At 41.5% G+C, this 14,068-nt stretch overlaps 1 protein-coding gene across 2 annotated transcripts in view; it reads right to left on the reverse strand.

Moving 5' to 3' along the window:
* The window catches only part of ELF2 (E74 like ETS transcription factor 2), a 152,001-nt gene that overhangs the window by 38,293 nt on the left and 99,640 nt on the right, over window positions 1-14,068 (reverse strand). The gene's annotated exons all lie outside the window — the stretch shown is intronic.

The following is a 14,068-nucleotide window of genomic DNA, read 5'->3' on the forward strand; positions in this document are numbered from 1 at the left end:
TTTAATGCACCCCATCCCGCCGAGCTCAAAAGCAGAAGCGAACACATACGCGAGTAGCACCAGCATATGTAAACGGTGTTCACACCACACATGCGAGGTATCACTGCGATTGTTAAGCGAGAGTAATAATTCTATCCCAGGACCTCCTCTGCAACTCAAAACATGCAACCTGTAGAATGTTTTAAATGTCACATATGGAGATTTTAAGGGTAAACCTCTGTCGCCATTCCACGAGCGGGCGCAATTTTGAAGTGCGACATTGGTTATCAATTTACTTGGTACATCATCTTTCATAATGTAATTAAAAATGGGCTAACTTTACTGTAGTCATATTTTTTTATTCAAAAAGGTGTATTTTTTTTCCAAAAACAAAAGTGTGCTTGTAAGACCGCTGCGCCAATACGGTGTGACAAAAAGTATTGCAATGACTGCCATTTTATTCTCTAGGGTTTTAGAAAAAATTAATATATTATGTTTGGGGGGTTCTAAATAATTGTCTAGCAAAAAAAAAAAATATTTTAACTTGTAAACATCAAATCTCAAAAAGAGACTCGTTCCTTAAATGGCTAACAGAGACACAGGGTCCATGTATTCTGTAGTGACAGAACAGCAGTCTGCCTTGTTTACAGAGGCAGACTGCCATTCTGCCTGTGTCCTGAACGATTGGGGGGTCCCAGCAGACATTGAGTCCGCCGGGCCAGCTGATTGGATTCCACTGTGCAGGATAGCACCTATATGGTCGGCCCGCAGTTAAAGGGGACCTTCACCCCCCCTCACATTTTCTCTATCCACATCTACCCCCTCCTCTCTTAAAAAAAAAAAAAAAAAAAAAAACCTTTTTCTGGATTCACGCCTAGGTAAGAATGACGTATTAATTGCCTGCAGCCTCCTGGGATACCCACATCACACATCCCATTTGATGGTTTGACAGTTTGGTTGAGAAGATATGCCAGAATGGAACTGTTTTTTGAAATTGAAAGTCCTGCTAGATCACTTCAGGCTGGCCCTCTTTGCAGGTATAGTTATGTAAAACTATATACTGTTTAAAATCCAATAATACATTGTCTCACCCTGCTCTGCACATGCTCAGAGGCTGATCTGCTCACAGCCTTAAAGCGGAACTAACCCCTCCTATCCTTTACAGCCAAGAAAGCTGCTTCTGTTTGATCTGCTTCTACCATGATGCTGCACATGTGATCAGCTATAACACCAGCCATTTGGTGGTTTGTTTTGTTGAGGACACAAGCAAATGTGGCAGTTACATTCCTGGAATGCCGCAATCGCTAACTGTTATTTCAAAACAGTTACATCGATGGGTTTAGTTCCACTTTATGATTTACTGCTATTATTCATAATATAAACTAGAAAACATATCAAATGTTTAAAATGAGAAAATAAGGTAATTTAAAATTGATGGCAGCAGCACGTCTCAAAAAAGTTGGCAAAGTACTCCAAGTGGTATGAACGAGGAAGAACCGGAAGAATATTTTGAAACAAATTAGGCTAATGGGCAACAGGTCAGTTACATGATTGGGTATAAAAAGAGCATCTTAGAGAGTCAGAGTGTCTCAGAAGTAAAGATGAGCAGAGGTTCACCGATCTGTGAAAAGCTGTGTTTATAATGTCAAAATAATGTTCAACATGAAAATTACAAGGACTTTAAATATATCATCATCTACCGTACTTAAAGAGGAACCTCACCCAAACCTCAGTACATTTTCGTTTGGAGTACAACTATTTTATGTTTGACCAATCCTATTTCTTACAATGGAAGGGAGCCCCCATGGGCGCCAAATTTTCTCCATCTCTGGCAAATCTCTACATGGGCTGGTAGAAGGAAGAGTTTTTGTTCTCACACACCAACCCATGTAGCACTGTCATATTGATGATCTGATTCGCATTTGGGACAGTGCTGTTCTGGATCTTGACTTCCTTGCACCCCACATGAACAACAATTCCCTCAATTTGGAGTTTAATATTGAGAGTAATGCCAATACCATAAATTTTTTGGATATTGTTCTTGTAGGTAATGGTGAGATACATACATTCCGCAAAGGAGTGCGCTGGAAACTTATTGCTTGTAGCAAGCAGTTGTCACCCGGCGCACACCATTTGGTCGATACCCATTGGCAAATGCATTAGAGCCAGATGAAATTGCATTGACAAGTCCAGTTTTGAGAGGGGATGCAGTAACATCACACACAGGCTCAGAGAGAGTGGATACAAAAGATGGCAGATAGACAGAGCAATTCATATTGCTGCTGCCAAGGACAGATCTAAGCTTTTAGATGGTGCATTAAATCAGAGGCGGGACTCTGTCCATGGTGCTGGTGCATATAATCCTGTCACTTTTGTGACCATGTATTCCCCAGATTTTGGATCTGTAAAAAATATAAATTTCAAAACATTTACCTATCCTAAAAATCGATCAGGATTTGGCATCTGTCATTTCTTCAGGATGTAGTTTTTCTAGCCACCGAGCCAGCATCCTGGGCAGTGCCTTGTCCCCTAGTTTGTATTGTTCATCTTGGCATACAGGCACTTGACTGCATACTAAGGGATCATACCCCAGCAACGCTAGCACCTGCCGCTTTTGTGATAAACGCGCCAGAAACCACAAAGCTGTTGTCTCTTGTGCGACTGGCAGAGAATTTAACAAGAGTTGTTAACTGCAATAGCAAGAATGTAATTTACCTAATAGAATGTACATCTTGTATATTACAGTATATTGGTTGTACATCTAGACCTATGGGAATCAGAATCTGTGAGCATTTCTATGGGGCCTCCTATGTTAAGGATAAGGGTCTATCCCATGTCTCCAGACATTTTAAATATGAACATGGGATCTTTTTCATTTTGTGGTTTGGAAAAAGTTAGACAACACCAAGGGGAGGAGATTTCCACTGCACACTGCTGGAAAGAGAGGTCTGGTGGATATTTAGTCTCCAATCTAGAACACCATCTGGTTTAAACTCAAGATATGATGTAGATCTGTTTCTCAAATAGTCCCTGTATGGGACTACATATTCCAGTATGACTACACATATAGTTTGAACTCAAGATATGATGCAGACTTGTTTCTCATTGATATTATTTGGAGGAACCTTTTTGTGTTGTCTAAAGGCCCGTACACACGGTCGGACTTTTTGACAACAAACATGCAAATTAGCCGTTTTGGAGCAACATCCGACTGTGTGTACGCTCCATCGGACAAACTTTTTCTGTTTTCATCGGACTTTTGTTGTCTGTGCGAACGGACAAACTTTTTGACAACAGAAGTCCGATGGAGCAATGTCCGACCGTGTGTATGCAAAAGCATCGGACTTTTGTACAAGGTACAAACACGCATGCTCAGAGCCTATGCAAACGATCAGACTACAATACAGAAGTTGACCAAAGGTGGCGCTGGAGTCATTGAACGTCCTCTTTTGAAGTGGCGTCCGTACGTTGTGACGTCACCACGTTCGTGTTTGTTGTCAAAAAGTCCAACCGTGTGTATGCAATACAAACTTGTGGACCACGCCCTTTGTACAAAAGTCCACGGGAAAGTTTGTACAAAGTCCGATCGTGTGTATGGGGCTTTAGACACTGTAATTTCCTATCGTGTAGATAATATGTACAAACAAATATCCATTGCTGGAAAGTATTTTTCATGTCTGTACTGCCATGATGTGACTACTTATCCCAGCATGTGACTACATATCCCAGCATGGCTAGACATATGGCTTGAGCTCAAGATATGATGCATAACGGTTTCTCATTTAGTTTCTTTGGAGGAGCCTTTTTGTCTTTCTTTATGCACTTATTTGTCATTTCTATTGTGTAGATAATGTGTATAAACATCCATCCATTGCTAAAAAGTATTTTCCTTGTTTGTATTGCCAAGTGCTACACTTCACCTGTTTTAGACGTCTCTTAAAGCGGAGGTCCACCCTAAAGTGGAGCTTCCGCTCATTGGAACCCTCCCACCCTCCGGCGCCACAATTGGCACCTTTCAGGGGGGAGGGGGTGCAGATACCTGTACAGTACAGGTATCTGTACCCACTTCCGGCATAGATATCTGCAGAAGGTACGCCCCTTTCTGCAGAATCTACGCCCCTTTCCGAAGGTCCCCAGCTGCCTGCTGGGAAACACACGGATCCCAGAGACAGCGGGGACCATCCTTATTGCGCAGCGCGACTCGCACATGCGCGGTAGGGAACCGGGAAATGAAGCCGCAAGGCTCCACTTCCTGATTCCCATACCCAAGATGGCGGCGGCAGCACCCGAGAGACGATCGAGAGATCGGCTTCGGGTGCCGACATCGCGGGCGCGCTGGGCGGGTAAGTGTCATTATTTTAAAAGTCAGCAGCTGCAGTATTTGTAGCTGCTGGCTTTAAAAAAAAAAAAAAAACGGCGGACTCCCGCTTTAATTGCGGTTTCAATGAAACAATTAATTGAAAAGGTGTGGTTTGGCAAACAGTATATATGTTCTGCTTTTTAACTTGAAAATTGTGCTGTGATCAAGGCTTGTAAGCCAGAACATGTGAGCCCCTGTATGTTTTTGCTAAAAAAATTTATGCACCAATAAAAGAAGCAACTAGGACATTTGGAGTTGCTGGTGTCCCGTCGAGAACTGCCCCCCATCGGTTAGTGTCCGCCCTATACTGTGCAGGCGCAGCGCTTGCACAGTACGGAGGACAAAGGAGACGGCGAAAGTCTCCAAACATGAACAGCTGTTCATGAGCTCTACATGGCACTTGCGCAATTAATAGTACATTCTTCTGTCACACGCTCCCAATTCTCATACAACTCTGCAAGGGGCGGTGTGACTACAGAATGGGCAGAGCTGATTACACAACTGAAGGACTTTTACAATGATGCTTATATCTTAACACGGCCGCAAAGATCCGCCCACTTGAGAAATCCACCCCCACGGGCATTGGAATTGCGCAGGCGCCATATAGAGCTCATGAACAGCTGTTCACATTCCTCCTTTTCAACGTCTTTGTCCCCCGTACTGTGCAAGCGCTGCGACTGCACAGTACAGGGCAGACACTATCCTATGGGAGGGGACCTTTCTCGTCAGAACACCGGCTCTATTCTTTGTATTCATGTCTGTACCGGGATGAGAGAGAGCATCAGAGCCAGAGCACCCATTGTGGATTTTATTATAAGCCTGCAAAGGACTTACACTGATTTTGAGCGTTGCATTATCTGCTTTAACTAACGAGGAAGAACTGGGAGAATATTTTGCAGCAAATTAGGTTAACTGGCAACAGATCAGTCACATGATTGGGTATAAAAAAAAAGAGCATCTTAGAGAGTAAGAGTGTCTCAGAAGTAAAGATGGGCAGAGGTTCACCAATCTGAAAAGCTGCGTTTAAAAATCTCAAAATAACGTTCATAAAATTACAAAGACTTTCAATATATCATCATCTACAGTACTTAAAGTGGATACCCAAAAAGGGGAAGTTCCATGTGTTTGACTCCTCCCCCTTCCACTAACATTTGGCTTTTAGTTTTTCTTTTGGGGGGGGTGTCCGGTTTATGACAGATACTGTACCCGTTTCCCACTTCCACCCAGAGAACCTCTTCCTCCAGAATACAGTGGAAAGAGATATTTCAGCTCGTTATCGACCCTCAGTTCATAAGCCTGCATCTATGATGGCATAGGGGTGCATTAGCGCATATGGAATGGGCAGCTTCCACATCTAGAAAGGCAACATCAATGCTGAAAGATATATCCAGGTTTTAACCGCAGCATATGCTCAGGCCAGAATGAGACATCCCTCTTCCAAAACTCCAGCAACTGGTCTCCTTAGTTCTCAGATATTTGCGGAGTGTTAAAAGAGAGAATGCTATATTGTGGTAAACATGACCCCGTCCCAAAAGTATGAAATTGTTGGACAATTTTTAGATGCTGCATTTTACAGATCGGTGAAAATCTTACCATGTTTATATCTGCGACACTCTGACTCTCTAGGATGCCCTTTTTATTATCCAATCATGTTAGTGACCTGTTGCCAATCAACCGAAATATTTGCAAAATGTTTTCCCAGCTCTTCCTGGTTAGTACTACTTACCTGCCAGCTGTGTGTTGCCCTGTCTCAACTTTTTTGAGCCGTTGCTGCCATCAACTTAAATAGATTTAAATATTATTATTTTTTATTTTTTTTAAATGGTAAATTTTCCCAGTTTAAACATTTGAAATGTTTTCTATTGTAAATAAAAATATGGGTTTATGGGATTTGCAAATCATTGCATTCTGTTTTTATGTAGATTTTACACAACTTTTTTGGAATTGGCATTGTACATGCTGTAATCTTGCACTCCTTTAGACTGTACAAATTGTTGCATTGTGTAAAAAAAAGAAATTTAAAAAAAGTAAGTGATTAGATTGGAATATGAACAGGCACCTTTAAAATCACAGGTGACAGCTGATGTGCTTTCCTTACACCAGTAGCGCAGATAACATAGAATTCGTACCAGAAACCTTTACAATCTATGTATATATTAGCATTTTCTCCGCTATATCTGCACACTGACTATACATTCTGAACTTGCCAAACAGGTTAAATTCTAATTGTGCAATCATTGTACAATTTCCTTAAGATATGTCAAACCTTTGTAATGCAAGGAAATAGTTAAGTGGGGGGCCAAGGACTCGTTCACACCATGACAAATTATACCAGGTGTTTTGCAATTCACGGTAATGCACTGTAGCTGTGTTTTCCCATTCAAAGTTAATTGCGCCCCAGGGCACATTTACAGTGCTCTAGAATGCACCTATGTTGAAGTGCAACGCAATGCACAGATACACAGCTACAAATGCAGTGCATTGCTCTGACAAAAAAAAAAAAAAGTTACTGGACCTTAATTTTAATTTTTTTTCATATGTTGATGTGACTTGACAGCCCATTCAAAATCAATTGAGTTTACTAATGCAATAGCCTTCAATACAGAAAAAAAACATATGTGCTGTAGTTTGCAGAGTTATGATATCAACAGGCCAATATTGACAGCTTCCAGACCGCACATTTACTGCAGGGCAGGCCAGCTGAGCGCAACAACGTACCTGTACGTGGTTTCCTCTTTGGGGTCTGTGGCGTGCCGCAGGAGAGGTAGAACAGCAGTCTATGTAAACAAGGCAGACCGTTCTGTCAAAGGGGAAAATGGAGATCTTGAGTTTCTGCTAAGCAGAAACACGGATCTCGGTTTTCCTCCAGTTACGCCACCCCCCACACAGTTAGAAATCAGTCCTTAGGAGCACACTTAACCCTTTGACCTCCCCTGATGTTAACCCCTTCCCTGCCAATGCCTTTAGTACAGTAACAGTGCATTTCTTTTAGCATAGATTACTGTATTAGTGTCACTGGTCCCCAAAAAGCAAGGTGGGTATAAATCAATGATTAAAAAAATAAAAAATAATCCAGGTTTTTTTTTTTATTTAAATAGGATTTTTGTCAAATTTATTTTAATAAAATGCTTTTGGAGTAAAAATCTATCTAATGATAGTTTTCTATTTAGGATATATTAATAATTTAATTTAGTTTATTAAGCATGATATGGAGCTTGGTTATATAGCATGAGGCTGTAAATTCTTCACTATTTACATTTTTGGTAAACTCATTCAATGAATCCAAGCGGAGATAACATGCACTGAATTAATGTGTTCACTAAATTTCACAGTAACCATGAGATAAAACAAAGAAAGTTCAGGAATATTCCTTCATCCCATTGTTTTGCAAATCTATGTACACTTCAAACTGTATGATTGAATTGGTTCTGATATCACCGTTTTACTAACCTGACAGCTTATTATTCTAAAAAAATAGACCTTCGTTTTGTTTGCAAATATTACAGATTCTATCTACCAGCAAAAATTAGTCCTTACATTTAAAGAGCACCTGTCATTTCAGATCCATTATGGCAGCGCCTGTTAGTGGGCATCCACTCAACTGCTGTCACCACATCCCTCACCTTGTTGTGTCGCATCACCAGCCGTCCAAGTGCTTGACTGTTGGTGAGTCACAGTGGATCAGAGGAGGAGCCGCTGCAGGACAGAGATGACAGTTGCTCTTTAAAAATTATGATTTAAATCAAGTTGATTTAAATCAAGCTTTTTTTTACTAGTTATTTAAATCAAATACAACCTGCCAAAAAATGTCACTTCGTGTCCAATTTGGCCTCTGCAATGTCGCAGTCCCGCTAAAAATCGCTGATCGGCGCCATTACTAGTAAAAATATCCCAGAGTTTGTAGACAGTATAACTTTTGTGCAAACCAATCAACATACGCTTAGAGTTTTTTTTTACAAAAAAAAAAGTAGCAGAATATCCACTTGCCTAAACGGATTTAGAAATATGATTTTGTACATTTTTTAATTGAATATGTTTTATAGAGTATAGTAAAAAAAGTATTTTCTTTTTTAAATTGTCAGATTTTTTTGTTGATAACGCAAAAAAAAAATAAAAAATAAAAACGGCTCTGTGTGTCCGTTCACACATGGAGCAGCGACTTGGCCCCACCCCTTCTGACTCCTGATTGGCTCACTGGCTGTGACTGACAGTCAATCAGGAGTGTAAGTCCCCAGAGAGGCATGGCTCTCGTGGACATTGCTGGATTGAGAGGGGGCTCAGGTAAGTATTAGGGGGGCTGCTACACATAGAAGGTGTTTTTACCATCATGCATGAAGGTAAAAAACCTTGTGCTTTTACAAACACTTTAATAATAGTACTTACCATTCTGGACACCCTGGACCCCTGAAACCTGACATTAGGACTAAACTAAAATTACATTTTTTGTATAATATATATATCATATACACTACTGTGCAAAAGTTTTAACTAGGTGTGAAAAAGTGCTGTAAGTTAGGAATTATGCACGTGATTACAGCGGAGACTGTATACCAGGCCTTCTCATCCAACATCAATGCTTGACCTCACAAATGCACTTCTTGCAAGATGGTGAAACATTCCAATAGACACACGCCTAAACCTTGTGGATGACCTTCCCAGAAGGGTTGAAGCTGTTATAGGCGAAAAGGGTGGATCAACTCAATACTGAACCCTATGGACTAAGACTGGGATGCCATAAAGGCCTCACGCACACTGGACGTTTTTTTTTTACAGCAGCTGTCTTTTGGCTGTAGACATTTTTATCTACAGTCATTAAACTCTCCATCATGTTATCCTATGTGTCCATGCACACATAAGCTGTTATCAGGAGTTTTGGACAGTGGCGTTTTTGAGAAGTAAAAAAATCCCAAAGCTAGTGGGTTCTGAGAGATGTTTTTTTCAGCTGTAAAAACGATCTAACACTGATAAACACTCAAAAACGTCGCTCACCGGCATTTTTTAAATGTTTTTGATCCATTGAAAAAAATAAAAATAAAAAAAAAAAAATTTCTTCAAAAAAAAATATGCTAAAATGCTAACACAGAAAAAAGCTAAAAAAACGCGATTGCAAACATGTTGAAAAACTCACTGCAAAGCTACTGCCATTTTTATAACGTTATTTTAAAGTCCAGTGTGCATGATTGGGGTAAGGCATTCCATGGGATTGGAGGGGCTCTGAAAAAGTCCTGGAGGCGAGCATGGGAGGAGGTTATAAGGGAGCTAGAAAGCCGGAGGTCTTGAGAGGAACGAAGAGAATGAGTAGGGTGGTAGAGACTAAGCTAGTGATATAACTGGGGGCTAAATTATGGATGGCTTTGTAAGTAGTTGTTAGTATTTTGAATTGAATTTGCTGGTGCGCAGATGCCAGTGAAGGGATTGACAGAGAGGAGTAGCAGACAGAGCGATTGGTAAGGTGGATGAGTCTGGCAGGAGCATTCATGATGGATTGAAGGTGCGATAGACTATGTAGAGATAAGCCAATGAGAAGGGAGTTTCCAGTAGTCAAGTCGAGAGATGACCAGGGAGTGAATTGAGAGCTTTGTTGTCTCAATAGTTAGAAAGGGGCGCATTTTGGAGATGTTGCGGAGGTTGAGGCGACAGATTTGGACAGTGATTTGTGCTTAAAAGGAGAGTTCAGAGTCCAGGACTACACCTAGAACCTTGGCATGTGGGGATGGGCTTATAGTTGTGCCATCGATTTTGACAGAGATCAGGGGAAGGGACACATGGGGGAGGAAGAATTATAAATTCAGTTTTGGATAGATTGAGTTTTAGGAAGTGATGTGACATCCAGACTGATAGATCTGATAGTAAATTAGTGATACGCGAGGAGACAGAGGGAGTGAGCCGTGGAGTAGAGAAATAGATTTGGGTGTCGTCGGCATAGAGGTGGTATTGAAAGCCATGGAAGGCTATCAGCTGACACAGGGAGGAGGTGTATATTGAAAATAGGAGAGGTCTGTGACGGAACTGATACCACACTCCGATTGAGTGCTTCAGTTAGTATACCAATTCCTAAGTCTGAATATAGATATCAGATATTCCAACCGCTCACAAGCACAAAACAAGACGACACTTGCTTAGCTGCTCAACATGGACTGATTTATTAGAACCAAAAAGACAAGTATTTATAATACAGTAGAAGACTAAAACCTAACCTAATTAGCATGAGCTAATTATCTGATCATTGACCGAGACTAGTTGTCTGCGAGAAGACTTTTCAGGGTAAGACTTTGTCTCCTAGCTCACTGATTGACTATTCAATACCACATTACAATAAACATAAACACAGGGTTAATTAGCACAACCAACAATGTGTGGAATATTTTTACAAGCCAGACTAGACTCATTTACACAACAGACAGGTGGCTGGAGTTGATGACATTAGCATCTAACAGTTTGTGTCCCAACAGTGTGATTCAGTCTATTGCTAATATGGCAAATACATATCCAGTGTCTGTGTGTCTTGGGGGGGGGGGGACATGGATCTGAATCCAACTAACACCACCTCAGGGGTCCCCAGGCATACAGCTCACAAAGAGCACCGTTCTCCCAAATGCGAGGGCCCATAATCGCAAGGCAAGAGGCTCGCATTCTGTCCCCCCCCCCCCCCCCCCAACAGCCTCTGTCCCGGCTAGGTCTGTCACAAGGTCCAAGAACAGAACCTTGGGGGCCCCAAGAAAAGGAAGAGGAGAGGAGGAAGTAGAGTTGTAAGAAACGCTAAAAGGTGCAGTTGGATAAGTAGGAAGCGAACCAGTGAAGAGTACAGTCACTGAGACCAAAAGTGTGAGGAGGAGGAGGGTGGTCAACCGCATCAAAGGCAGCAGAGAGGTCCAGGAGAAGGAGTACAGAATAGTGACCATTGGTTTTGGCCGTTAGTAGATCGTTTGTTTTAAGGGAGCAGTTTTTGTGGAGTGTTGAGGATGAAATCCAGACAGTTTTATGGATGGGTTTACGTTGGCTTTAAAGACAGGTGTCCCGATACTTTAGTAATGTAATACTAGTAATCTAGTGTATATCATTCCCAGGCAAATGATGAAAGAAAGTGCAAGTAGAAAACATCACCACAATGAATCCCTTATGGGCAAACTCTCACCTCTCTGTATTGGCTTCCCACAACGACGGTCAATATACTCTCCAATATGAGATGGACACCTTTTCTTCTTAATCTGCAAGGACTCCGACACTTAGAGAACACCAGCAGCTCAGGTAGGTGGATGGACAAATCAGCGTATATTTACATTGCAAAAGACAATGAGAATCTGTATAGTGCTCACCGTTCTTTTATTTAAAAAAAACAAAACATAAAAATGTAGAAAACCACTCACATGTAGTAAAGGCCAGAAAAAAGAGCATGTATAGCTTTAAAAAGTAATCATCCGTGTGTATGGCAATGGATTGGATCCTTCACTATAATCTTACATTGTCTGTTTGCTTGTCTTCCAGTGTTGTGAAGCCATGCCTTGGCCACACTCCTAGGCCTTTCATGGTAATTACATAGGGGGCCAGGCTGAGCCATCACAGGAGAGAGTACAGTATAAATGTCTCTCACGTGATGGCTCAGCCTGGCCCCCTGACATCATTATGACAAAAGGACTAGGCGATAGAGAACAAGCCGACAATACAAAAAGATAACATTGAGGGATCCAATCCATTGCCATTCACCCTGACGGTTGCAGATGGGAACTTTTTAAAGCTATACACGCTCATGTCTGGTCTTACTACATGTGAGTGGCATTCTGTTTTTGTGGGTTTTTTTTCAGAACTAAAATTACAGTGAGCACTATATAGGCTCTTATTGTCTTTTAAAATGTAAATACACACTGAATCATCCATCCACCCATCTGAGCTGCTGAGGTTCTCCAAGTGTGAAAGTCCTTGCAAATTAAGAAGGAAAAGAGCCCATCTGGTGTTGGAGAGTATACTGTCCTTTGTTGTGGGGGTCAATACAGAAAGGTGAGAGCTTGCACACAAGAGATTCACCGTGGTGGAGATGTTTTCTACTTGCACATTATTGCAGCACTTACATGGGAGGCACAGTGGGGAAAATAATGATTTGATCCCCTGCAAATTTCATAAGTTTTCCCACTTTCAAAAAAATGAAGGGTCTGTAATTGTTATCATTGGTGTATTTTAAATCAGAGACAGATTATAAATCAAAATTCCAGAAAAACCACATGTCACGAATGTTATAAATTGAGTTGCACTTCAGTGAGTAAAATAAGTATTTGATTCCCTACCAACCAATAATAATTCTGACTCCCATAGACTGGCTACAGCATGTGCTCATGTGGTACACAGATTAGTGCTGTCAATTCAAGAATGTGCTCCCAACGACAACTCGTTATGTGTATAAAAGACACCTGTCCACAGAATCTGTCTTCCATTCAAACCTTACCATAATGGGCAAGACCAAACAGCTCTCAAAAGATGTCAGGGACAAGATTGTAGACCTGCACAAGGCTGGAATGGGCTACAAGATCATCAAGAAGCTTTGTGAGAAGGAATCAACTGCTGGTGCGATTATTCACAAGTGGAAGAAATACAAAATTACCATCAATTGCCCTCAATCTGGAGCTCCATGAAAGATTTTGCCACATGGGGTAAGGATGAACATGAGAGGGATCAGCCCAGAACTACAAGGGAGGAGCTTGTGAATGATCTCAAGTCAGTTGGGATCACAGTCACCAAACAAACCAATGGTAACACAATATGCCTCCACGGTTTCAAATCCTGCTGCTCCCACAAGGTCCCCCTCCTCAAGAAGGCACATGTATAGGTCTGTCTGAAGTTTGCCAATGAACATTTAATGATTCAGAGAAGGATTGGGAGAAAGTGTTATGGTCAGATGAGATTGAAATTGAGCTCTTTGGCATTAACCTGACTCTCCGTGTTTGGAGGAAGAAAAATGCTGACCATGACACTAAAAACACCAGCCCAAAAGTCAAGCACAGAGGTGGAAACATCATTCTTTGGGGCCGTTTCTCTGCTAAAGGTACAATTGGACAAGGCCATGTATTGTAAAATCTTGGATGAGAACCTTCTACCCTCAGCCAGAACACTGAAGAAGGGTCATGGATGGGTCTTCCAGCATGACAATGATACAAAATTTACTGCCAAGGCAACAAAGGAGAGGCTCAAAAAGAAGCACATTAAAGTCATGGAGTGGCCTAGCCAGTCTCCAGACCTTAATCCTATAGAAAAATTTGGAGGGAGCTGTAATTTTCCAGTTGCCAAGTGACAGCAAAAGAAACCTTAAAGAGGTTGTAAACCCCAATAAAAAACAAATCTGTAAGACAAAGGCATAATGAGTGTGTATCGCATACTAACTCATTATGAAATACTTACCTTAGAATGCAGCCCTCCAGCGGTGCCCACACACCGCTAACCACAACTGACATCTTCCCCGGTGATTCTTCAAAGTTCGCTGGCGCTTTGAGTGGCCTTAGTCGCAATGATGTCACTCCCACAGAACATGGCTATGAAGAAACAGCACGGATGGCCGTTCCTTCAGAGCACATGCGCCGATGACATAAATCGGCGGCATATTATACAGTAAATATCTCCTAAACGGTGCAAGTTTAGAAGATATTTACAGTACCTATAGGTAAGCTTATAATAAGGCTTACCTATAGGTACAAACAAGCTAGAGGAGTTCCTCTTTAACCACTTACAGACCGCCCGCCGCAG

This window comes from Lithobates pipiens, unplaced genomic scaffold, assembly GCF_037356315.1.
Source record: "Lithobates pipiens isolate NorthernLeopardFrog02 unplaced genomic scaffold, aLitPip1_a1.2 Scaffold_13, whole genome shotgun sequence".
Taxonomy (NCBI): Eukaryota; Metazoa; Chordata; class Amphibia; order Anura; family Ranidae; genus Lithobates; species Lithobates pipiens.